Raw genomic sequence first — 25,783 nt, 5'->3', positions numbered from 1 at the left:
GTACCCAAATGATGTGTATTGCTCTATCTGTAGGACAGGGACTCCCTTAAATTTTCAGAGGGAGCCTGAGCGAAATTTTAAAGCCTGTCCACTCATCTGGGTGGCCAACGTGGGCACCAAGATCCCCTGAAACCCTTGAACATCTGCAGTGAGTCACATATGATGATGGTCATCACCAACATACGTAAAGAGATGTGACTGAGAAACTATTACCCTTAAGAAAATGAGTACAGCTTTGCAGGAACTGCCATTTCAAGTATAAGAGAATTAATTTCAGCCTGTTCTTCAGGTAAACTTTCCCTTTTGAGGCTTTCTTTTAAGACTGGGGTTTGAGCACTCCTAAAACAAATACAGGAGAAGCTCAGTCCTGTAAGGAGCAGGGAGCTGGACTCAGCGATCTTTATGGGTCCCTTCTAAGTGGAGATATTTTATGATTCTATGATCCTATGAAAAAAATCAACATGATTGCTTACTTTTGCATAGAAAACAGGTGGAAATGAAAGGCTTCGTCAGAACTTAGCAGACCAGATTCATAACTCTTCTGACCTCAGGGAAGAAACTGGATTTTTACTACTAATCATAACTGTTGTTTGTGTTTTGATAATATGACATCCTATGGTAGCTGAGTCACTGAGAACATGATCTTGCTTCTCCTGAAAATTTGCTGAACTTTTCAGTGGACTGCTGCTAAAATTTGCAGGTTTGCGGTGAAAGTTGATATTAGGTGGCAAAGCAGCAAAATGAGTTAATATGTGCCAGAGATATGAAAGCAATACAAGAGTTTTTGGAAGGTTACCAGAGGGAAGAAAGCAGGTCTACTCATAAATAAGGAAGACATGAAATTAATAATGTTTCAAAAGTGACTGAGATAACTTACAGTGGTATCAAGCCTGTCATCAGTAAGAATATACATCAAAAAGGTTGAAATATTAGGAACAGAGAAAAACTACTCAAATACCTTGGAAAATATGAATGCATACAATCCAGCTGGTCTTGATCATATCTTAGAGCAATCACCTCCCAGAGTTATATAAGCTGGAGGCTTCACCTACGCTTGAAAGTTACAGCAATAAAATTGATGATGTGGCCCCATAATTGAGCGTGATTGAATTACTGCAGGTAAGCAAGTTACTGCGTGCCAGCTGAGCCATGGTAACTGTGTGCTCTCAACTAGGTAATGTCTATTCACTTTCACTAACAACGTAAAACCAGTTTACAGAAACTAAAGCAAAAATGTGAGTGCTCTTATCCCAGTTTTGAAGTGGCATATTTCACTTTGACATAAGTAGATTCACAATTTGTCTTAGGTAAACTAAAAAGTTGATGTAAGTTGGGAGGTATAAAAAGCTATGGTAAAGCTAAGATAAAAGTAATTTACTCAACAACTGGATAAAAGTGAATACTACAGTGAGCTTCAGACAAGGAAGGAATACTCTTTGAAAAAGAACCTTTTAGGAATTGAGGGAAGGGAAAAAAATATCATGTAAGAAACAGCTCACAGGGCTGAAGTCTTCCACTTTCATTTCATTAGTAGATCCCCATTTTCCAATTGACCTTCTTGCTTTTCACTCAGCAAATTGTGGAATAAAACATTTTTCAAAGTCAGTGACTGAATCAAAATATGGCTCCAGTGATCCCCATGCTATACATGAACTGCTGAAGAACAAATGCTGCCCAGAAAGCTTGTTCTGTTAGAAGTGCTAAAATTAACTTAAGGAATACAGCAGATATTTGTAAATTTACTTCAGTATTAAGCATCCCATTTCAGAAGGTATTATCTAGAAAAAAATTTCAGTTTACTCTGGATAGTAGATAACATCTGGATTGAAAACTTGGAAAGACGTTTTAAATGCCAGAATGAGTTTTAGGAGCACTGTATTTGTACATCACCGATGCTAGACAAGTTTGTCTCAAAATGAGCGCCTTATTAATGAGCAAGTAAAGAGCACATTATTGAAAGCCTGCAGGTCGTATTACACAGAGATTTGTACTACTGTAATGTATTGGGTCTGGCTGAGATGGAGTTAATTTTCCCCATAGCAGCCCCCCTGGTGCTGTGCTCTGTATTGGCAGCTGCAAAGGCGTCGATGACCCACCGGTGTTTTGGGCACTGCTGAGCTCAGGGCTGTCTCTCCAACATTCCCCCCTCACCAGGAGGCTGGGGGTGGGCAAGATCTTGGGAGGGGACACGGCCAGGACAGCTGACCCGAACTGACCAAAGGGATATTCCATACCGTATGATGTCTGCTCAGCAACAAAAGCTCAGAGAAAGGAGGAGGTGGGGGGGCATTCGTTATTACAACATTTGGCTTCTGGAGCAACCACTATGTGTACTGAAGCCCTACTTCCCGGGAAGTGGCTGGACATCTGCTGATGGGAAGCAGAGAATAAATCTTTTGTTTTCCTTTGCTTCTGTGCGCGGCATTTGCTTTTGCTTTATTAAACTTTATCTTGACCCATGAGTTCTTTTCCGTCTTATTTTCTCCCTGGCCTGTCCTGCTGAGGAGGGGAGTGGTAGAGCAGCTTGGTGGGCACCTAGTGTCCAGCCAAGGTCAACCTGCCACATGTAACCAAATCATGTACTAGCTTACTACCATAAAGTACTGAGATACATAGAACAAAAAGGATTTAGAGCGATTTAAAAGCTAGGCTCAATTGAAGACTACCCCTACTAATCTAACACATGTTCAGGATGAAGAGAAGAAAAAACTGAGAGACAACAATGCTGAAAGGTACAGAAAGGTGACAGAAAACAGCATGCATGCATTTGAAATGTGAAACTGCAGCCAAAAAGGCCAGTACAAATTAATGCTATATATGCAAGGGCTTGGTACGCAGCATGGGATACAACTGGCTTTGTGCTCTCACTCAGTGTCTTGGAGTTATCATACCCACCTCGTGCATCCTAATAGGAGAAGGATGCCGGCAAGTTTTAGGAAGCAGAAACATGGGTTATGAGACTGAAGGATATAGGAACGTTTGAGGCATATCATTTAATGAAGCAATGAAAAACCAGGGAAGAGAGGGAAAGAAGGGTAATAAATGGCAATTGCTTAGAGGCAGTAGGAGCCTAAAAAAGGCAAATGTGGCTAAGAAATGGAAAAAACAGATTAGGCATTAGGAATGTAAAATGGTAAATGAGCTTTTCTTCTTTCATTTTTACCTTCTGGAATAATGTACAGGTAATCAAAGTTCTTTGACTTCTTATTTTCCAGACTGGAGGCCAAAGTCATCAGAGAGTCTTTGGTATGAGCCACATATTGGCACTGAGCAGGTTAATGGGATCTAACAAATCTTCATTTTTCCAGTAATTTTACATGGTTTTTTTTTTTCATTCTATACCAAAGTTTCCTCAGAGCTCCAGTTATGAGATATATAAAATGAAACAACTGCTTGTATTTTTTCTGGATAACTGTGGTCCTCTGAATATATGTTGACTGATCTATAGAGCCTTTCCCTTGTGGGAGAGTGATGTTTCCAATTGGTTGCATAAAAAGCAGGTCCTTTCCTCTCTTTTTCTTGCCAGCAGATTTAGAATGAGTAAATGTGCCAAATCCACATTTCATTAGCTTCTCCTTCTTCAGCAGTTCTTTCAGGATCTCAGACCACCATTTCTTGTGCCTATTGCAGAGACAGGAGTTTCTCCATAGTAACGTTTGTGTAACTAAGATCAATTTTCTCCTTTGCTAGTTTTCCCCAAACTCAACCAATCTGTCCAAAATTTCACATACACATTTTTCTAGCAGACCATACTTTAAAAAAAAGTTATAGAGGAAGTCAGCCGAGTTATTTATTAGGAGCTGTAGCTTGCAAAAAAGTCAGGAGGACTGCAGTCTTTGAAAAAAATGAAAAAAAATTTTTGAAGGATCAGTGTATCTCCCAAATTACAATGTATAAGCCCAGAGCCTGCTTGATTCAGCAAAGTCTAAGCGAAATTTGGTGCCTCTGGCTGTGTAGAAACAGTTGAGAAGTCATTTTTCAAAGTTAAATAGTCCAGATTTTTATGAAGGTGTCTCGAGTAAAATGGGTTAGGAATGACATCACTGTGTGCTGTGTGTTATGGTTGCTCTCAGAAAGGGTGTGCAGCCGTGAGGGCGGAGGGCAGGCCCTCCAGAACAGACTAGTCTGAAACCAACAGGCTTTGCAGATGCTGAGCTGAATGCAAGTTTCAGAATTTCCCATTGCAAAAATGAAAAGAAATAATTTGCAAGGTTTCTCACAGAGTAAAATGACATTTTGAAATTGTTCTGGTTTTGCTTCATTCAATGTCTCTTTACTACTGCTCCTATATTATTCAAGTTGGGGGATTTTTTTCTTATTTTATGACTATTGAGGAGAGCTGTGATTAACACCCCTCATTATTTTTTTTTTCTAGATCTAAAGATATTACCTGCACAGTAAGGAGTAATTTGACGAAGATATGGTTTTTATTTCACCAGCTATAGGGGTGGGCATCAATTCCACATTACAATACCTACATGTAGTGTCAGCGTGGACACTGCAGAGCTCCAGGCACTGCCCACACTGAGGTGTCTGGTGCCATCTGAAGTTCCATGGGGTACCCAAGCAACCTGCACAGGGCAGGCAGTGAGGACACAACACCGAGGGGAGAGCTGGGCTGCTCCGAAGTAGCAGAAAGAATCTGGAAATACATCCCACCTAAACGGCAGGATCCTGATGCCTAATTTTAGGCGCCTTGTGCCATGTGAGCTGTTCTAGCACATCTAAGACACCCTCATGGGGCAAGTAGATATAACAAAAGGCACACAGGTGGCTCAGACCACAGTGGAAGGACAACTGAAGGTCAAGTGGGATCCCTAAGATGTCTCACATGGTACTAGTCATCTAAATTTAGTCAGCTGAATCCACCCTAGGTGTCTATGATACCTGAATATTTTTTTTAAATCTTCTACTCAACAAGAAGTATCAGGCACCTTGGATTCACTTCAGTAGTCTAATGTTATCTGAGATGACCAGACTGTCCCACCTGACCTGCCACTCCTGTGGGAAACAGATCTCCATATGGATGTCTTAGATACCCTTGCTTACCTCAGATGACAAAGGATGCCTATATCATTGACTGAATGAAGTCCTCCTCGAGTGCATTTCTTCTTGTCCTAAGGTTGAGGTCTAAACCAAACTAGATTAATTACACTTCAACACCGCCTAGTTTCTCTGACTTGACTATGAGGGGATTGTTCATCTACTCTAGCCATCTAACACCTGAGATGAATCCCACTTAGAGTGCCAGACAATACTTAAGTAGCTGCTGCTCTTACAGTAAACAATGTGTTTATTTTTTTTTTTAGTTATGATATTCTCCAGGTCCAAGTTTGCAATGTGTAATGCAAAATGCATTATGAAAAATGCAAAATGCAAAATCAATAACACCACAAAATGATATAAAAATATACAAGTCAAAATAACTCTATATCATAACATTAAAAATTAACATTTAGAATTTTGAAATCTGTAAACTTTCCAAAATAAAAATGTCAAGACATTTTCTTTTTTAATTTCTCCACAGTAACTTTTGCAAAATTATTATCAAGAAGTGTTTTGAAAATGCTTTTTTGACAGCTTCACATTCTGAAGGAAGTAAGAGTAAAATAATCCAATGCAAAAGAACTACCAATATGGCATTCCCACCAGCTCCCCATTATAATGCTGCATAGGTCTGTCTGCAAGCTACAGAGTAATTGAGACCCAGACACCATGATTGGTAGGTGGGTGGTTATTGTTGATTTTACCAGTTCTCATTTTTCTTTTATTGAACATGAGCAGTAGTTTTGATATGTCATGATATATCTCCTGCTTATGGGTACATCAGGGAAATCAAAGATTAGAGTAACTGTCAGTAGGAAATTTGGAGGAGGCGATCATGATGGGGAAATACAAAATTCAGAATAGTAAAGAAGAAAGTACCAGTGAAATTTTTGAAGGTGTTGAATTATTGGCCTAACAATGCTCACACTGGACTAAATAGTAAATATCCTACTTGCTTCAAGAGCCAGAGTGTTACATGCTTTGGAAAAAAATCCCCTAACCTATTGGGGAGAGATGGAGAGAGAATGAGAGGCCTAAGTCTGAGGTCATTTGACTTCAGAAGTGAGGGAATGGGTTTATTTTTGAAGGCTGTTCCAAGACTTTCCTACACAGGAAACACATAAGTAGAAGAAGATGGAAATTTCTTCTCAGCACTGAAATTTCCCTTTGAATTACAGTGGCTTAGATCTAAAGACTCACTTTAGCTCAGAACCAATAGTAAAATTAAGGTACAGTGGTTTGAAATGCCTTGCAATGCAGTAAACGAGCACTTGCTGTGTAGCCAATGGACTGCAGAAGATGTGTGTTCCCACAGATACATTGCTCTAGGTTGTTCAGTTAGTGGGCTAGAAAATTCCTTGAAGAGGACACTGCAAAGCATTCAAGCTTGAACTCCCCTCCCCGCCACCATCTCCGTCTCCCTCCCTCATCCCCAGTGATGCATCTCTGCAGGGGACTGGCATTCTTAGATGGATTTCCTTCAAGGTTGTTATGACAGGAGCTGGATATGTAACTGCAACTGGGCTTTTTGTTTCATTTTCTTTTAAGAAGGTCCAAAGATGGCTGCTGCGTAGAGATCAGGCTTTACATTTTGTTCTTTTCTTTCTCTGCAAAGAAAGCTTATGCACTCTTACCTCTTGCTGAGACATGTTTGTATTCTCAGATTGCCTGCACTGAGGTTTTTCATGCTCCAGTAATGACATCTGGCTTCTCACTCCTTAACCACTTTCCAGTGAGACTACCAATAGAGCTGTCCATATTTGTCGGTTCTTTGTCTTGATTTCTCCCCACCTGCTCAGACAACAATTATTTGTACTGGAACAAATTGTGACTTTGGAATGTATTTTAACACAATAGGCAAAATAAGGACTGGAGACTTCTAGTTTTGAGGTCAATGGTAAAACTCACCAAGCAGAAGCAGAATGAGACCCTGAAGCCCAAAGGTAATAAGAGAAGGGCTAGCTAAAGAGAGTAGTGCCCATTAATTACTGAGCTTCCATTCCTTCTCTCACCTCTATAGTATTAAAAGACTAGTATGGACATCTAAATTAAAAATAGTCTATAGTTCATGGCATTCATTTTGCCTTGATACTGAAGGCTCTCTCTAGGGATACAGGCTGGCATACATAAATACAGGCTGATAATTTGGTGAATGCACGTTATAAATTAGAACCATCTTTCTGCATTAAGCAAACACAATGTTCACAGGACATCATTTCCTCATCTGCAGCATGAGTGACAACATCCCTGTCATGTTTAGGATGTTTGCTTAGCCAGCCCTGAGCTTGGCTCCCAACCCTGCCCCTCCGACCAGATGGCAGGGAATGTAACCACCGTGCCTCAGTGGGTGATGCAGCTTCTTGTTTCTGTGTTGTCCCTGTCTTCTGTACGGTGAGTTGGGTTGAAGATAGGAAAAATACTTCATCAGTAAGAATCCCTGTCCAAATGATGTGTAAACATCCTTATCAAAACACCACTTAGTTTTATGCCAGTCGGAGGCAGTTGACAGTGGTAGCAAATCAGTTCAACTGCTAAGGAGGAGAAATAACGTTTAAAAATAGAATTGTCAGGTGAAGGCAGAAATATTTCCTTCCTATGTAGGCTGTGAGATTCAAGCATTTCACATAAATATATTTAACTCAGTAAGAATTCATACCCTTCTGCCTGCTCCCTTAGTTTCTCACTGTTAGTAATTGAGACAATCACTACTCTCCACTCCTCTCATTTATCAATGAGAGACTGAGACAATGCCCATATTAAGCACTATTTTAGAAAATTCACAAGAAGCTGTGACTGAGCTGGGAACTGAACCATATCTTAAGCTGTGTATTAGTGCCTAGTCCTTTGAACTAAAAGCCTACAGAGATTTTTTTAAGCAGCTTTCCCACAGTTAAGCGCTCATTTCTCATCTGCATTATAGGACTGTCCCCTACAGTTTGCTGTTCTGGAGATACTTTGGGAAAGCCTATCGCAGCATATTAACCCAGTAAATATGGCATTCCATTGCCTGGAACAGGGTGCAGGCTTCCTGTTACCTAACAACATGGGCCCCATGACTTCTCAGGCTTTGTCTGGGCTTTGCTTGGCCTCCCTGGAAATTTATTTTAGCTAGTAACAACAATTATTTAAATAATCTACTTTGTTTTGGCTTTTGCTTAGCGTGGTACAGCTCTCTGGCATAACACTTGATCCTATATGTATATTTATAATAACATATACTAATAGTAAAAACAAGTAGTTCATTCATGCAGAATGATATTTGATCCTAGAAATACATACAGCTTGAAGGACTGCAGGCATGGGATGATAGCAAAAGCCTTGAAAGCATAGACAAAGGATGTGGCCCCAGGGGTTAAGTAGCTCATCAGTGGTCAATTACTAGTCATCAGAGGAGTGAAACCTTAAGAGCTTGGAAAAATGGTTTTAGAAGTAAATTCTATCTGATGTCTGTAAATTGTGGTATAGATAGTAAATTGAGACGTAACATGGGCTTGCAGACCAATGAAGAAAGAGAAGGGGTTAAAGGTTGTTGGCAAACATATAAAAATGACCCCAAATGGATCCAAGGTGGAGGAGGAATACATGATCAATGTTGTACTCCAACTAGAGAAGGACTCTGCCCCCAGAAGCCAGTAACCTCAGGGCCCTTGGGGGCAGTGGGAGGGTAGGTACCGGAGAGGGCTAGATATTAGAAAGTTTGTGTATATATCATTTAATGCTATGTAATTTTAAAGATTAGTGTTAGTATCATCCTAACTGGACTGATAATTCTTTGACTAGACAGTTAAGACTAATTAAAATAACAATAAATTCTCGCCTTTGCCTGTGTGATGTGTTCATTTTGCCCATAAAAAGAATTTGAGCATAACAAATTAGTGAGAATTCAAGCAAGCTATTCTGTAACTTGGATGCAACAAGCTGCTAACACCATGTATCCCAGAAGCTCTTGAGCACCTTTCATACATTTGAGGAGCGCAGCCTTCTGCTGCCCTTCTGCTGGTTTCACCGTGGCAGGATGTTGCAATTTGTTCGACATAAAGTTGGCAAGAGAGAAATTGAGAAATTGGAAGTCTCAGAAATGTAAGCAAGAAGAAGAAGGAAGAGACTGGATAAGTGACTACCTTATCTCAAATTGCCACAGTCCTTAGAGGAACATCTTTTGCAAGCTAGTGCAAATGCAGGAGGGGGATGCATGATTGGTGAAGGCCTACCACATCATGCTGATCTTGAACACACAGTATCAGCAATCCCATCCTGACCCATTCTCTGCTCCAGCTACGTGTTACTGTGCAGAGCTGTGAGGCTCTGGAGGAGTAGGGCCACTGCAATGAGCTAGCATTGACTGTGGAGCAGCAATATGTTCATTTCTGGGTCTCTACCTGGTCCAGTATTGGGTGAATAAGCTTCTCAAGAGGCTGGCCAGGCTCGATTCTTTCTAGCATGTGCCCGGTGGTTTATCTTTGGTGAGTCCACTGTGTTTCTCATTGCTATGAAGTGCACAACACCATGTGCCATGTTTGGCCGAATGTGTTCCACAACACGTTAGACATCGCTTAGGAAAAGCATCCTGCTCAGGTCTGTTAGGATGTTTGTAGGAGAAATAGTCTGACCCTGCTGTCAAGGAGAAGGAAGGGGAGTGGAAGGCCACAACTGTTAGAATTGTGAAGGGCCAAAGCTTTCCTAAAAGTAGTGTGAAATTTCTTTCAGAAATCTGCAGTCTTCCTCTTACAAAATATCACTCTATTCTTGTACGCAAGATTGGTGTGGAGGGTGTGATGATACTCTAAGCTCAGTGGCAACACTTATTCCCTATGCAATAACAGATGGTGTCTGATCCATGGATCCTTGCCAGGAGTTCATCAGCTCTGTGTTTGGGTAGCTCAAGTCACAGTCTGTGAGCTCAGTTCGTTGGCAGACTGAAGAGCAACATCATCACCATGGCCTGCTGCACATTCCACCAGCTGCTAGTGACTGATGTGGCTGAAGGTAGGGCAGGTGCCCCACTGGCCCCCAGCTAGCCTTAGGCGGATTTGAGGGATTGCTTAAGCAACAACAGCCTCTGGGGAAGGGAGGGACACGTGAAATGCATCTGCGTGTAAGTGCAATGCTATACACATTCCACAAACACCATGGTGTCTCTGCCTTGTCCACAGACTCTCCACCTGAAGCCCTTTTCTTAATTCATCTCCCCTTCCCCTGTCCTTTCTGCAGAGAACAGACTCCTCTCTTGATCATCCTGAGGCCACCAGCAAAATGCTCAAGCCAACCAGTTTACAATAAAGGTCCCTAATATCTTCCTTTGGCTAAAGTAACTTCTTTTCTAAGAAACATTATCTCAGTGATGAGGGTGTACAAGTAACTCTTATTCCATGCTAAGAACTGCCTATTTCTCTCCCTTCCAAACAGTAAACACACCAAAGGGTTGTGGGGGAAGAGGAACATGTGACACTTGCCACCCAGGGCTCCCTGGAATGAGACCTGTCTTGGGACACCTCCTCAGACAGGCATAACTCCTGAATAGGTAAATCTTGCAGTTCGCTTCAGTTGTAAGGGCAACAGGGACAAGAGTATTCTCATCAAGGAACTGGACTAAAGTGGAGGATAATCTACTTAAAGGTGGTCCAGTGCAAGCATAGTCATAATATGAAGTATGACAATATTCTTTCAAAAAGAAGTAAATTGGCAGAAGGGTACATCAGTCAGCCAGGCTACAGGTAACAGCTGGGTTAAACAAGATATTTGTCCCACTGGAGGAATAAAAAAGCTCAGAAAAAGGTTTGGTTTGGCTTTTCTTTTTCAATGGAAGCTCACCCCCTTTTCACAGGAGGCTTCTGAGATTATTCCTTTATTTTGGTCAAGCTTTGAATAAAGATCATTCTTGTCAGGATTAGCTTGGTCTTTATGTCCATGGGGATAACTGATTGCCAGACAGGCTATCCTTGTTTATCCAGCTCATATTAGTCATAGTCATAGTCATAGTCATAGTCAGCTGGGGCTGCTGCAGCATCGTCTAGAATCCACTCAGAAAATTCACTCAGAGCAGCAAAAGTTCTGCACACCCGCGCTGGCTTTCTGCAAGGGAAGCAAAGACAGAGCCTCTGTATTTATGAGCAAAAAGACCTGTACTGGAACTAGCAGTGGCACAAAAGACCTCTGTGCCCTAGACAGATGTGTACATGGGGCCAAGTACTACTCAAAACTGGAGGGAGAAACACATTCCTGAATATGATACCTGATGCATGTATTCACCAAGCAATCACTGGAAGAGCTGAGGCAGTGTTATTTTAGATGTGGTTTTCAAGAGTCATGAGAATGTCATAGAAGGTCATGGAGGATAGTCTTGGATTAAGCGACAATAGCTTTTCTAAAGAGAGCAAACTTTGATAAACTAGGAATACTGATTAGGAAATTCAAATGACCTCAGAAATCAGGGACTTGAATGCTGAAGTGACAGGATTTATTCAGATCAAAGTTACTAAAAACTGTCAGGAATGTGCATGACAAGCAAGCTGCAGGCTTCCTTGCATTACCAATCTCCCCCTCCTTCCCAAGAGAGGTATTAGGAAGAAGCAGAGAGCTTGGAAGGAGTGAAAAAAGCTACATCAGCTCAGGCTATGACCATATTACTTGCCTGGGAGCACTTCCAAGTTCCTTGGTCTGGGTGCATGCTTCTGATATATCCCAAATTCTGTCCCTTCTCCTTCCTCCAAACACACTCTGATTACTATGATGAGGCAAGCTTTAAGAAATACTTGATCTGAATCACTGGAGGATCAGGAGCCCTGAACAAATTGCAAGTCTGTACATGGCCAGAGAAAGCTGGAATCAGGTAGTATATTGATGCAGCAAGAATTTGTCATGGTGGAGACAAGTTAGGCTTAGGATAATATTAAAACAAGAAACAGAAGATTATTTAGCTATCAGATAGGGAGAACAAGGTGAAAAATGGGACAATAATGCAATACAGATACATGGAAAATACTTAGGACTGTTCTTGGTTTACCCTTGATAACATATGCCACAGTGGTGAGCAGAGATGCAAAGCCAATGACCTTTGGAGACGGAGCAGTCAGAACGAGGACAGGAAAATGGAAGTCATCACCAGCAAACTGAAGTGACTTTCGGACTACGTTGACAACAGTAGTGTAAAGATTTTTGAACTCGTATACCAGCTTGGCCAGTAAGTAGTCTAACCGTGCTTTCAGGACAATGAGCTTATCTGGTAGAGGGAAGTAGGGGCACTGGGAAGAGGTGTGGTGAAAGCACCGCTTCTTTTAAACCCCAGCTGACTGCCAACGCTGGCTTAAAATGCCCTCATGTTGCAGTTCCAATTCATGGGGCGGGGGGAGGCTACTCTCAGTTGGCTCAGAGGTGCTTACCCCAAGGGCAGACACAGCCTTAATAAGCTGACTGAAGTCAGCAGAGACTGTGATATTAGATATTCTCTTTTGCTGAAACTGGAAAGAAAGAAAGTAGTACAAACCGAAGCACAACGCCTGAACATTTGACATTGGAAGACTCAGGAACAGATGGATATGAATTGACTGTGAATAGGCAGAGTCTGGAGGCTAAAAGATTTTTAGACATCAAGGCAGAGCAGTTCCAAAGCAACCTTCCAAAATGATATAGGGAAAAGAAAAAAACCCAAAACCCAAACTGGCTAATTTGCAGATGAGGCTTGGCTGGATTATGAATGAGTCCATAAGGAAATAACTGGAGGGAGAAAGAAAGGTAATGCAGAATTTGCTGGATTTTTTTTTCTCCTTTATGTGCAGTTTCTTATAGGCTCAGCTTGGATGATATTCCTGCAAAGGAAACAGTTCAGTTTACAATTAGTCCTACTTTGACCTGGACTGTTCTGCACAACAGGAATAAGCCAAGAATAGTTCCAGCTTGGGACTGGGAAGCACTCAAGGATAATACAAGAGTCAACTGACAGGCCAAGGACATTTCCACAGATTTCCATTCTTTTTGTCTGTATACTTTTCACATTATTAGAATTGGAAAAGTACTCGCTTCCTTTCCCATGAGATGTGAAAACTGGTGATATGCTTTGAAAAAAAAGCCTTTTTGGGGGTTGTTATGTTAAAGTCACGAGTGCTACAAATCACATTGGCCCCACCGTGGCAAGTTGATTGTCTGATGTTACTTGCACCAGTCTTCACAAGTTTGCTTCCTAGGCAGACCCAGGCAAAGAGACGGAAGGTAGGAGGAGATTCAGGCTCCTCTTACAGCCCCCAATCCTCTCTGGCTTCCTGGACCTGGTTCATGGGCATGGAGATCTGAAGAAAGCCTAGGAAAAGAGCAGGAGAGTAAGAATCTAAAGTTTGGTGGCAGTCACGGAGAGTGGAGTTGAAGTAGCCCACTTCCATAAACATTTGATAACTACACTTGTGTATTTAAAATAATTCCTTTTAGCAACTGCTGTAGCTTATGCTGGAGGATCTAAGGGATTTGCTAAAGAGATGTCAGTAGCAATAAAGATCTGAACGGTATTGTCATAAGTGATAGCTGTTCATAGGGTGATCCTTTATTTCACAAGACAGCATCTCTATTGACCATGCTCCTTCATGGATGTGACCTTGGTTGATTCCCAATGTATTATGCATGAGGTACATATCCTGAAGTCCCCTTTGCAGACAAGCTAGAGAAATTTACTTTCACTCTAGAGCCTTGTAATGAACTCTCAGCTCACATCATCACCAAGATATTAATACTGGAATTTACTTCCTATTATTACAGGAGGCACTCTCACCTATATGATAAGTAGTATAAGTCCATTTATTTCAGTCATCTCCCACATATTCAAAACTGAATCAAAGTGGTGTAGGACCTGTGAGCATCCCCTTTTGTAGTCAAAGACACAGATTTCCTTTTTAGCCAGTGAAAAAAAAGTTCTTGTTCTCATTTTTACCCTGCTGATGAGTTTGAAACAAAGTATAACACGTTGGAAGTTAACCTGTGAAATGAGGATTACATTTTTCAGGGTAAAGTCACAAAATAATTGATTACATCAACATTGTCAATATATTGCACTTCTGTGGGACAAACAGTAATGTCTCTCACTCCTACACTAATCCCTTGCAGCACCATGCCAACAATGAACTCGAGGCTTTTGCTTACTCTGAGCTACAATAGCTTTTGAAAACAATCAGATGACATCTCTGGGAATCCATCTCTGCTTTCCTGCTGGTGTTTGATACATAGCATATGCATATATTCTCAAGCAATAGGCTGAGAGCTCCTGACATCCTCCCAAGAGGTTAGCACAAGTATGAATCTTCAAGCAGTGATGTCTCCTCCTAATTGTAATCCATTCTACTCATTTTCTAGAGTCCTAAGACATTTATCAGTCATGTTTTATAAGAATTTCACCCATCCTACAGAATACATAACCATATCCTCGCTATAATTTTGTGTAAGAAACCTGAAAGAAACCCTACAATATAAATTGAGTTTCACAGATTTTAAAGCAATTTCTGTATAACTCTTTATGGTTTTATCTTAAGAAAGTGCTTCTAGACATAAAGAAAAGACCCTGAATTTCAAGAGGCTTTCAATGATAGAAAATGCCACCATTTCCATATGGCTATTCCACAGATTCCTTAATTCTTTGGTGTAAATTTAACCAATTATTAGGTCTACTAAGACCAGTTTCTGAGAGATGGAACAAGCTTCATATAGATTGCTGCTACTCAGTACAGAGATAAGGCTCATACAGGAAAGAAAAATAATCTCCCAGCCACCAGTCATGCTTTATTCCTTAGAATGATTACAGTCAGAATGCAGGATTGAACTCTTCACAACCTATTGAATTTTACTATCACACCACCACACTTGAGCTTCACCTATATTATTATAGAGACATCTGTGTGTGCTTTTGCTATATATCATCATGCAAAGCAGCGATATGCAAACAGTAATTTCCACATCTGCATCTTTGAAGGCTGCTTTGGCTTCTGTCCATTAGTATTTCATTTACTCTAGACCAGAGCAATTCAACACTTGCAGTGAAAGCTTCAGGAAAGCATGGGGTGACCAGCTACTCTGTGCTTTAAACCAGAAATCAGAAAGGTGCCCAAGAACAGCAGGCGGGAGTTCTCAACAGCCAGAAATGTTGTCTCTCTGGTGATACTTGACCCTCAGCCCTGCTCATGTGAAATCCCAGCAAAAAAAGTAATATTTCTGCAAGAAAAAAGCAGTTATTTTGGGGACTCTGACTAAATTCAGGCTTTATCATGATAAAGATGGCAAGGAGAGGATATGTCTTTTATTAGACAATTTGATATCGTTAGAAAAAGGACAGAGAAGCTTTCAGGTACACCAATACTTTTCAGGTTTGAAACATAAATCCGAATGCCTATGCTTTTCTGATGCTTTAGTGGCATAACGTATTCTCTGTGTAACAGCAGATAGACCTGGAAAGGACCATGAGAGATTGTATTGTTAATGTCCCTACCCAAAGGAAAGTCCAACCATATCAGTAAGAAGCAAACTGTCTGGATGTAGTGGCTTCAGCTACCCAGAGCAACTCCCACCTCAGGAGTGAGTGACAAGAGTGGAACGCCTCATTTCATAAAAAAGAAAAAAGTCTTTTAGAGTCAGTTCTGGATGACAATAAGTGAAGGAACACATCACCAAAGGGATACCATTGGGGTTTGAGCCAAATATAAGTGCAAGCTGAAATGCAGCAGTTTGGTATAATCTACACACCAAAGACCCTCCTTTTAGGGTAAATTTTAAGACAACTTTAATATTCCCCACCCCCCTTCTGCTAAAAGCAAAATTCTTCAAACCACAGAGCTGATGCACTGACTACTTATGAAGCGCAGTGTATTTTTTATTCCCATTTTTGGAGGAGCACAGGAGAAGAAATGCTAGCAGTTTTCTGCTAAGACAAGGAGTTATGCTGGACTGATTAAAAATGCATGTAGACCGGCACTGTTAAGTAACATTATCAGGGCTTTATTTGATGAGACTCTCGATGCCAACGCAGACTGGTGGAAGACCAGTGCTTGCTGTAGCAAGTGGGAACAGACTGAGTTTTATAATGCATAGCAGCAGCCATGAGACCAGAGCCTGTAGACAGATGAGAGTTCACTGCTCATTCTGATTTCATCCCTCTGGATATTTTCTGCAGATGAAATAACATTAAGCAGGCCAACACCTGTAAATCATGCTGTATTCCATACGTTGGAGGATTAAGGCAGATATTCTGATGGTGAGTTGGTCTTGAAGCTTTGCAGAGGTATTTTTAACCTACCAGATTCTCTTTTGTAACCCCTATTTTCATCTTCCCACCACCTATCCCCAGAAGTCAGGTTGGAATACCTTAAAATGAAATAGAGAAAAAATGGATTACCTTGAGATTTTCCATTGACTTTACTGAATCTGAGGCCTAAAATAACTCATAGAAGGTGCCTTGCAAAGACCCTTTTACGAGGAGTATTTAGTCTTACAATTTGGGCTGAGCCATGCATATACATAAGGCATATTTTGAAAAGAGACATTTTAAAACCCCTGAGAGATTCGGTATTAAGTTAGTTCATTCTTTTTGTAGCAAACAGCTACCAAAATTTGGCAGAATCACATTTTTAAACTCATAGTTTATGGAAAGAGTGAAAAAAAATTACAGCTTTCTCTAAGGAGATTTTATAGTTAAAAGATAAACCTGACAGAGATAACAGATTTGAATCGATTACCTAGATACACCCTTTTTCTCTTCCTTCCCTGCAGCTTTTAGAGAAATCTGTTGCAGGCAGATTTCAGAGACTCTCAGCCCAGCAAACAAATTACCAAGGCAACCTTGACACTGATGTCTGGAACTCAGTATGGAGAGAAACAATAAGCACCTTATATCAGTATCCTGAGTCTAAAACCCATTCAGTATTTCACAGTGCACACAGTGAAATTGGCTTTTCAGTCAGTTGCCTATATTCTTGTACGCTCACTGGTTTTTTAAAAACTTTTGCTGCTACTCCATTGATCCTAGCCACTTCTTGAATGCTGTACCTCCATAGACTCTTATTATAAATAAAAATCTTGTCCGTTAATATCTCAGAGAGATCTTAATTAAAAGACCTCCCCCCCGATCTTTAGCTGCTAATCTGCCAGTGCTAGCATTGCAAATAACTGTATCTAATTGGAAATGTGTCTTTTGAATCAATAGAAATGGATGGTTGAATTGAATGCATTCAACTCACCTGCCTGAGGAAGTAGATGCTTTTAAAAAGCAGTCACTGGACCAACTGAATAGCATTTTGGTTGGTTGTTTCCTCTACATGAAAGCTATATATTCTTGATGCAAGAATGTTATCTTGGAAGAAGTTCATTCAAAAAAGCATTTGTCATGCTATTTAAGTGACTTTATCATTGTTTGGCAAGACTGAAGAAAAAAAAAAGCACAGAATAAAAATAGTCTTATCAATTCTTTTTGTCTGCTTGTATTCAGTCCTGGATTATGTGTTGCAGTTCCTACATCACATTTGGGACGTTTAAGTCCTCAGGAGTGCATGGGGTTTTGTGACCATAACACACAGCTCTTTCACCCGTGTTTTTAGTTTCCTTTAAATATGAAATCAAAGAAGAACTTGAAGGAGAAATTTGTGACAGTAGTATTTTATAGGTGCATCTAAATCAAAGCTTAAATATACAGGACTTTGCTTGAAACAAGAAATTTTGCTTGGGGAGTACGGGTAAGCCACGGAAAGCACATGTCCACCTGAAACCAAGAGAAGAGGCCGATTTGCCTTTCAAAACATGCTCTTTCCTGGATCTCATAGTGGCTTTAATAATGTGCTGACACGTTACATGGACCCATACATTTTAACTAACATTCGAAAAGCTCACCTCAAGAGACTGTACAGTTGAAAATAATCCGTTTCTTTTTGTCCAGTAACGCTAAGCTTCAGGAGTATAAAACTCACATAGTGCAAACAGAAAGGTATGACTTTTCTGTTATTTCTTTAAAAACACTACAGGCTAACCCTTATAGCTAAGATGCAATTCTTTCTGCACTCACTACTCTTGACAGGGTACGCATATTTGCTATTTTCTGCTGTCCTGAAACAAATAAAAATGAAATCAATGTTTTTCTTGATATGTAGATTGCACCCTTGTATAAAATCCTTTCATATAGTAGGTCATTTAAGAAAGCAGCAGACACCCACTTAACATCAGCTGATAATTGCTTTCTGCTGAGTGACTCACCCTGCAAAGCAGTGTGCCTTACTGTTGAGACTTCGGTTTTTAATTTTTTTCTCAAGTTGCCCTGAGTGTTCAGAGCTGAGCCCAAGAAGTCTGGCTATATACATCACGTGTTGTTTGATGCCATTTGTTTTTATGAGTTAATGGATGGCTTTTCAGGTGTCACTCTCATTGCTGTTGATGGCAGGAAACAGCTTTTTTCTCCTAGTCATCTCTTCTCATTACCTTTTCCACCAGTCCCTCCATTGAGTAGTAATCCAGTTACCTTCAGGAACAGGAAAGTTGACAGCTTGCCAGCACAGGTCTGTTGGGACATGGATTGGCATGTGAGGGCTTGAATATTTCTGTCTCAGGATGCAAGTATATGTGTATATATGTGCATGCACATGTGTATGCGCGTGTATTTGTGTGTGTAATGTGTATTTAAAACAGTGGCAAGAGGTCCTGCTATGGTGCTCCCATGCTGGAGCAGGGGAACAGTGTGAGGAGGAAGGATTGGCAGATACCAAGTGTTATGAACTGACCACAACCCCCATTCCCCGTCCCTCTGTGCTGCTCGGCGGAGGAGGTAGAAGAGTCAGGAGTGAAGTTGAGGCTGGGAAGAAAGGGAGGTGTGGGGAAAGTAGTTTTAGTTTTGATTTTTATTTCTCTCTCTATCCTACTCTGTTATTAATTGGCAATAAATTAATTTCCCTGAGTCTGTTTTGCCTGTCGTGGTAATTGGTGAGTGATATATATCCCTGTCCTTATTTCAACCCATGAGTTTTTTCTTTTACATTGTATTTTCTCCCCCTCTCCTGCTGAGAAGGGGGAGTGAGAGAATGGCTTGGTGGGCAGCTGGCAGCCAGGCAACTGGTGGCCAGCCAACATTAAGCCACCACGGTCCTTTGAGGTGTAGAAAATAATTATTAATGCCTACAATTTTTAGATGTAGTTCTCGGGAAAAGGTGGTCTTCTAAGAGCATCTGACATTTGATCATCCCAGCACCCTTTGCTCACTGTCCCAGGCACCTCCTCCACATTCCCATCATTCTTCAAACAGCCTGAAAGAGGGAAGGCTTCTATTCCCCAAATACAGGGCAGCCAATATAAATCTGTTCCTTCTTACAAAATTTTCATTCCACCTCCTTTTTACTTAAACCTCTTATCTGGAGGGCCTTAACTAATCTTCCCTATGGAATTGCTCAGCAGGACTTGAGAGCAAAATAAAGCTTTGCTCCAGCTGGCATGTCTTTGCTTTAGTCCACGCACCAGCACCTCTCTCAATTCCCTTACTTACTTGCAAAGTGGACCAGCGCAAGCTCTTGCTCTGCTCTGAACTCTTAGCTAGGCATTTATGGCAGTGTGAGGAAGAAGGCTAACTTAAGAGCACTGCTCAGGCATAACTCAAGGACTCAGGGCTCCCCTTCCTCCCCTGTGATGTATTCCAGTGCTTGAAGTGCCAGGAGAAAGCAAATGTGCTTTCCTCAGGGAAGCCAAGAAGATAGGTTATGCTCCCAATTGCTGTGACTTTGTCTTCGACTGTACTGCGATAACTTTATTCCTTTCTCACTATCTCCAGGTGACACAATCCCTGCATTCCCCTCAAGACGGCTGATAATAGCCTGGTCCCAAGGAACACGAAGAAAAAACTTGAATGACAGGGCTCTTTATAAACAAAATAAGATGTGCCTTCGTTTCCCAGATGTATATATTATAGGAAAGTCAGGTGGGAAAGGACTGTCACTGGAACTAGTATCTGGCTGCAAGTGAAGCAGATAGCAATGAATGTCACCCAGACATGTACATGAACAAAGCGGGGGAAAGCAATGAGTCACTCCGGAGCAATAGAAGCAGCAGAATCTTAGTTATGCATTTTAATGTCATCTGGGGTGGACTTTGTCCTTTTTGAGGGAAGGGTTCAGCATTTTATATTGGATCCTCATTTTGTATACAAGTGGTAACTATTACCTTAAGAAGACTTGAATGAAATATTAGCCAATTTAAAACTATGTTCCACAGAGAGATGTAGTTTATGGATGGCTGCCGTGCCAAGAAAATTTTAATATCTGAAAACCGTCTGACAGATTGGGACTGGAACACAGATATGCAAAGTGCTGCTTGAGAGAGGATCAATAACACTGTTCAGCTTGAATTTGGCCTGTGGTGCATATTCTGGCCAAAACCCACTCAAACTTTTATATCTTAATGGCTGAGATCTGGAAATAATGGCTTTCATAGCATGAAGGGCTATACCCTGGAATTGCTTCTGCTAGGACTATTTAATCAACATCAGAACAACAGAATTATTCAAATGTGCTTTACATTTACCGTGCAGAGACTCCTTGAGTACTGTTCTGCTCAGGGACTCTAGCTCTGAAATCTGTCTATACTGCAGTCAAAGACATGATGGAAGGTTTTGTAAACACCCAAGCTAGCTTTACCAAATGCAGTTGAATGTTGATATTAGCTTCCCAAGTACTTTCCTCGGGTCCCAAGTTGACTTACAGCCTGCACTAATCCACAAATTGCTGCAGAAGTCCTCACTGTATAGCCAACTTTGTTATTATAAGCTAAACATTAATATGCTTAGACTATGCTGAGGTCACATCTTCGGCTGCAGCATAAGCTTGCTGTAAGGGTAATGACATAATCAAGAAAGTCCCTATACTGCACACAGAACAGTCCGGCTCAGTGGACTCCGCCAGGTCTCAGGGTGTTTGGAATGACATCCAGAGATCACATATCTTGATCTTTAAGGCCTGGCTATCATAAGGAAATTTGCACAAGTACAGCTATTCATAATGTTAAGGCAAGGCACGACCTTCATTCTGCAAAATGAGAGAGTAAAGTGCCCCAGCGCATATCTGTTCTGCACCAACAGAGTGAATCTACACTCGGGATTGCAATGGGAGAGCTGTTGAGACAGGTTTTTTTTCTCTACAGTGCTCAAGCCCTTAGTTTTGACACTTTACTAACCAGATCCCAATGTGGTTTTGAAACTAATGCTCTTGCTCAAATCTGTTAAATACAGGAGGGGAGGGGTTACTGGGTGTAAAGCTGGTTTATTGGTGTGGACGGTCAGAAGGATGTGAGAACTGACCCATGGAGAGAAAACCAGAGAGGGAAGATCAATCTGTTTATGAATATCAGTTTCAGTGTTCACAGAATTAATGAAGCCTGTTTTCCAATGGGTGTATGTCTCACGGTTGATTGACTTTTTAATTAAATTATACCAAGGCTGCAACATGAACTCAACCCTGTTAAGACCCTGGTGAATCTACACAGGGGACACTATCTGACTGGAGTCTCTCATGCCTAGCGAGGTAAGAACTAAGACCAAAAAACTCTCCACGCTTTCCCTGCATAATTGACCACTAAGTGAATGAATAATCTTCTGTGCTCCAATTCCTTAGGAAAATAAGCTAAAAAAATGGTAATTAAAACAGACAAATGCATTTCTCATAAAACTCTGTTTACTATAGAGAACCCTTGGGTTATGTATTATTATGTCTGCTTCCATCACCCTTTGTCTCTTTTACTTTACACTGTACAATCTGCAGGAGAAACACTACGTCTTCTGCTGGTCTGAAAAGCACCCGGAATATTTTGGGTCCTAACGCTAATAATAATGAATCTGGATGGACGCTAGAGAGCAGGACTTGTAGTTTGAAATCCTAGAACAGATGGATGTCAGGTATAGGCTATTGACCAGAACTGTATTCAATTTATAACCCTATGCATCCACAAGAAATCCATTACTTTTTGCAGAAGCACTTCAGGGGCTTTAAATTTTCACCTGAATTGCTGAAATCAGAATTTGACCTAGGTTGATAGATATTATAGGATCAGAAAGCAGGAATAAGAGAGCAATAAATCATATGCCAGAGAGCAGAAGGGAGTTGAGCCTCTGACTGGTGAATTTAAGACAGTGTACTTTAAAGTAGGGGGTCTCCTTTGTATTATTCACTTTTCATTAGGTGGTTTTCCTCTTAGACTTCCTCCCACTTTCATGCTGGCGTGAAAGTTACATCCACTTTTATCTGCTATACTTAGAGAGGGGAATGGATCTTTCCCAGAGCTATGCAGAACTGAAGTCTCATATATTTAAGCCAGGAATCTGACAACCTTCTCCTGACATATGTGACTGCATTTTACAGCTTATTGCATCTGTGTGTAGAAGTGGGGTGAAGAGGTGCGTCACCCCAGCTGCTGGCACCTGGGCAGGCTTAACTGGGCAGCACACCCTCACCCTGATTTCTTTTCCTTAAACTACATGGGTACCATTCACGTTTACTCGAGGCAAAGATTTAATTTCTTGACCCCACCTTTCCTCTCTTCCCTGATGCTGTGGAACAGTTGAAAGAACTTTGACTTTGATAAACAAACACATTAAGTCTGCCGGGAAGGAAGAATCTCCTTGCAAATCCCCCCCCAGTTGCAGTAACCACCTTCTTCCTTCTGCAGAGTCTGGGACTGGAGGGCAGGCAGATGAGAACTTGCTCTTTTATATTGATGTGTTTACATCTCATGGGCAGTTTCAGGGACCATGCTCGCTAGTCTTCAATACTGATCATTGGCAACATTAAGTTGCCTTTTTTTAATATCCCTTGCCCTTATTCATGTGTATGCTCTCACTTTAAGGTGAAAAGACAGCAGCCCAGAGGAAGACCTGTGCAAAGAGAATACAAGGTGAAAATAAGGGAGTGATGCTTACTTGATGGGCTTTATATTTATGCACCCTGGTCAATATAGTTTATAAAACATGCAGCAGACAAACCCATTCAAAGCAGAGTAGCAAGAAGTAACTGCCAGTTCTTTTTCTATCCAATATTATAAATACAGGGAGGAGAGAAAAATCCATCTTTGCATTTAATTCCTTTAACTAATTCAGCTGACTAAAAGTGCATAAATCTGCTTGGTCTCCCTGGCTGCTTCAGTTTTGCAACAGTGACCCATCACTTCACCTTAAACTTTCCTAGAACGTAATCAAGGATTCTTAGTAATTGTTCTAGAACATTAGTTGTAGAAAGTGTTTTATGGATCTGCATTGCCTCCTTCATGTTCTTCTGCTACTCATTTTCATGGGGAGCTATCTTGTGTGTACTGTAGACAGGCCTCTTCATCTCACCACACACACACTCTGCAAGAGGGAAAAATCTGTGTACTGAAAGATGATGAAATTCTGATTATGCAGACATATTTAAGTATCATGGCAACTTTCCCTACTGGCAAGGGAGACTTACGATTATTGAAAATATGGAGGTTTATAGGAACCTCAGGAAAAATGCTTAGACTATTTTTGGGACTGGTTGGATCTAAACAAATGAACTAAGATGTCTTACACAAGCCTCTGAACTCAAGTTTCTGAGCTCAGTTGCAAGGTTACCTGGCCATAAGCTAGGTCAGAAGGTTGCAAATAAAGCAATCCCCAAAGTATTTTGGTGTCTTTCATTCATGGTCTAGACAACAGAAGACATTCAGAAATACAGTCCTTCCTTCCCCTCCTTTATTTTTAAATGGATGGAATTTTTAGCTGTTGTAAATCCAGACTCTGTTCCACATATGTAAGCTGAAATACCTTTGAAAATGAATTTCTGTAACCAGATAAGACTATCGGCACAGCAATGTACACACAGAATTGTTAAATATGCTGAAGTCAGGGAAATATGTATGTGACAGTTTGCTCATTACAATAGCATTGTAAGTTTACTGGAAGAGTAATTTGCCTTGATAAATGCAATGTATCATAATCACACACATGGCCTTTATACCCAGTTCTGAGAGGCACCAAATGCCACCTAGAAAGTGCTGACAGGGTGTCGACAAATATGTTCAACCCAAAAGATTGAGGCCTGAGGGCAGACTGGCTCTTTCCAAAGGCAGTTTAATCATTGAACTGTCTGAGCTATCATTACACATTGCTTTCTGAAACAATATTTTTTGGCCCCTAACTACCTTTAATTAGCCTTTTGCTTTCTACAATGGGGCTCTAAAGAAAAATCATTAGCAAGGGTGTGTGCATCTGTGTCAGCCAAGACCTCCCTGCAGCTATTTCCAAACTGAATATTTCTATAGAAAACTTCAGACTCATGCCTGTGATGTCCGTGCAAGAAAAATAAATCAATAGGAGAAGCTGAGTGACTGAACTATGAAACTGTTCACATTGAAAAGTGGTTTGATCTTACGGCTCTAACCCTCTTAACTCATCCTGTAGCTCTACATCCTAACTGCAGCTGGGCTGGGACCAGGGATCTGGGCGCTGTAACTGGGCAGATCTGCAAGGGCTTATGTCCTGTGCCCCCAGGAGGGGGTGAACACTGGCATTTGGCTCAAGGAAGGGAGTTGCCTCATTCCTTTCACTAGGACCTATGTCATATACACTGTGCCACTGCCTCCGGTCCTGCAAACGTAATTGTACTCTTATTGCGGAGCGTGCCGAGCAGCCTCCAAGGGTCTATGTCCACACCAGCCTAAGATTCCCCCGAAGACTGACTCCGTGAAGCTTCCTCAGTGCTGAACGTCCTGCTGTAATTGCACTGCTTACCTCCCTGCTGCTGCTGGGCACCAGGATGCCCCAGGGTGTGCCTGTGGCATGGCATCTTTATACAGGGCTGGAGCCGCTGCAGTGGCTTTCATTCCACCCTGACTCATCCGTGTAACCTACATCTTGTGACCATTGCCGTGCGGCTTTATGTAGGAAGCATTGCCAACCTCCTGTTGGCAATGCCTTGCATCTCAAAGAGTCTGTGGGCTTACGGAATAAAAATAATTACTTGGGTCAAAGCCAGACCCTAGTCTACCAGCAATTCTCATTGTTTCCACCAGACTTGCCTGTATCTACTAGGCAGCTCAAAGCAGGGCTGGCAAACCTGGACCCACCTGCATGGTCTTGTTCTGCCTGACTGGCCCCAGACCATGGGAATGCCTTCAATCTCCCTCTGAAGACCCCTCTGGGGTTTTGGCATGCCAGAGGCTCAAAGAACACCTTTTAAGTGCAGGGGAAGAAAATGTGGGAAGGGGGAATTAGGACCCCTCACCTCATACAGGTGGTGGGAATTCAGGAGTTAATGTCCTTCCCTGGAGTACAGCAGGCTACACTGTACTGTTCTTTGGGCTATGTAATGGCTTCAAAGTTTTCCAAGCACAGGATATTCTAGACATCTTTGTTGAATCACCCTAAAGGGGTGTCCCAAATGTTCTTCCTAGCATGTGAACAGGAGTACCCCTGAAGGTCCTCCACAGGAAATGTAAATGATCAGCAGGGGCTCTAAAACTCAAAATAAGCCTGTTTTAAAATAATCTTATTGGATCGCTTTAAAGTGAAATGTGGAAGTCTTTGCAGTTGCAAGACTTTACCTATTAAAACCATGTCATGATGTGATCAGTTGTGTACTTTCAGCTCAGGGCAAAACCTTTTGGTTGATCAGTCTTTGCTTAGAAGAAGAAATTTTTGCTTATTTTTCATCCATAGAAAGGTAGAGGGGACCACTGGGGAACACACACACACAATCTTTCAAAAGCTAGCTGCTTTCAAAAGATTTTTATTTTT

The sequence above is a fragment of the Harpia harpyja genome, chromosome 22, assembly GCF_026419915.1.
Source record: "Harpia harpyja isolate bHarHar1 chromosome 22, bHarHar1 primary haplotype, whole genome shotgun sequence".
NCBI lineage: Eukaryota > Metazoa > Chordata > Aves > Accipitriformes > Accipitridae > Harpia > Harpia harpyja.
Note: the sequence above shows the minus strand (reverse complement) of the source record.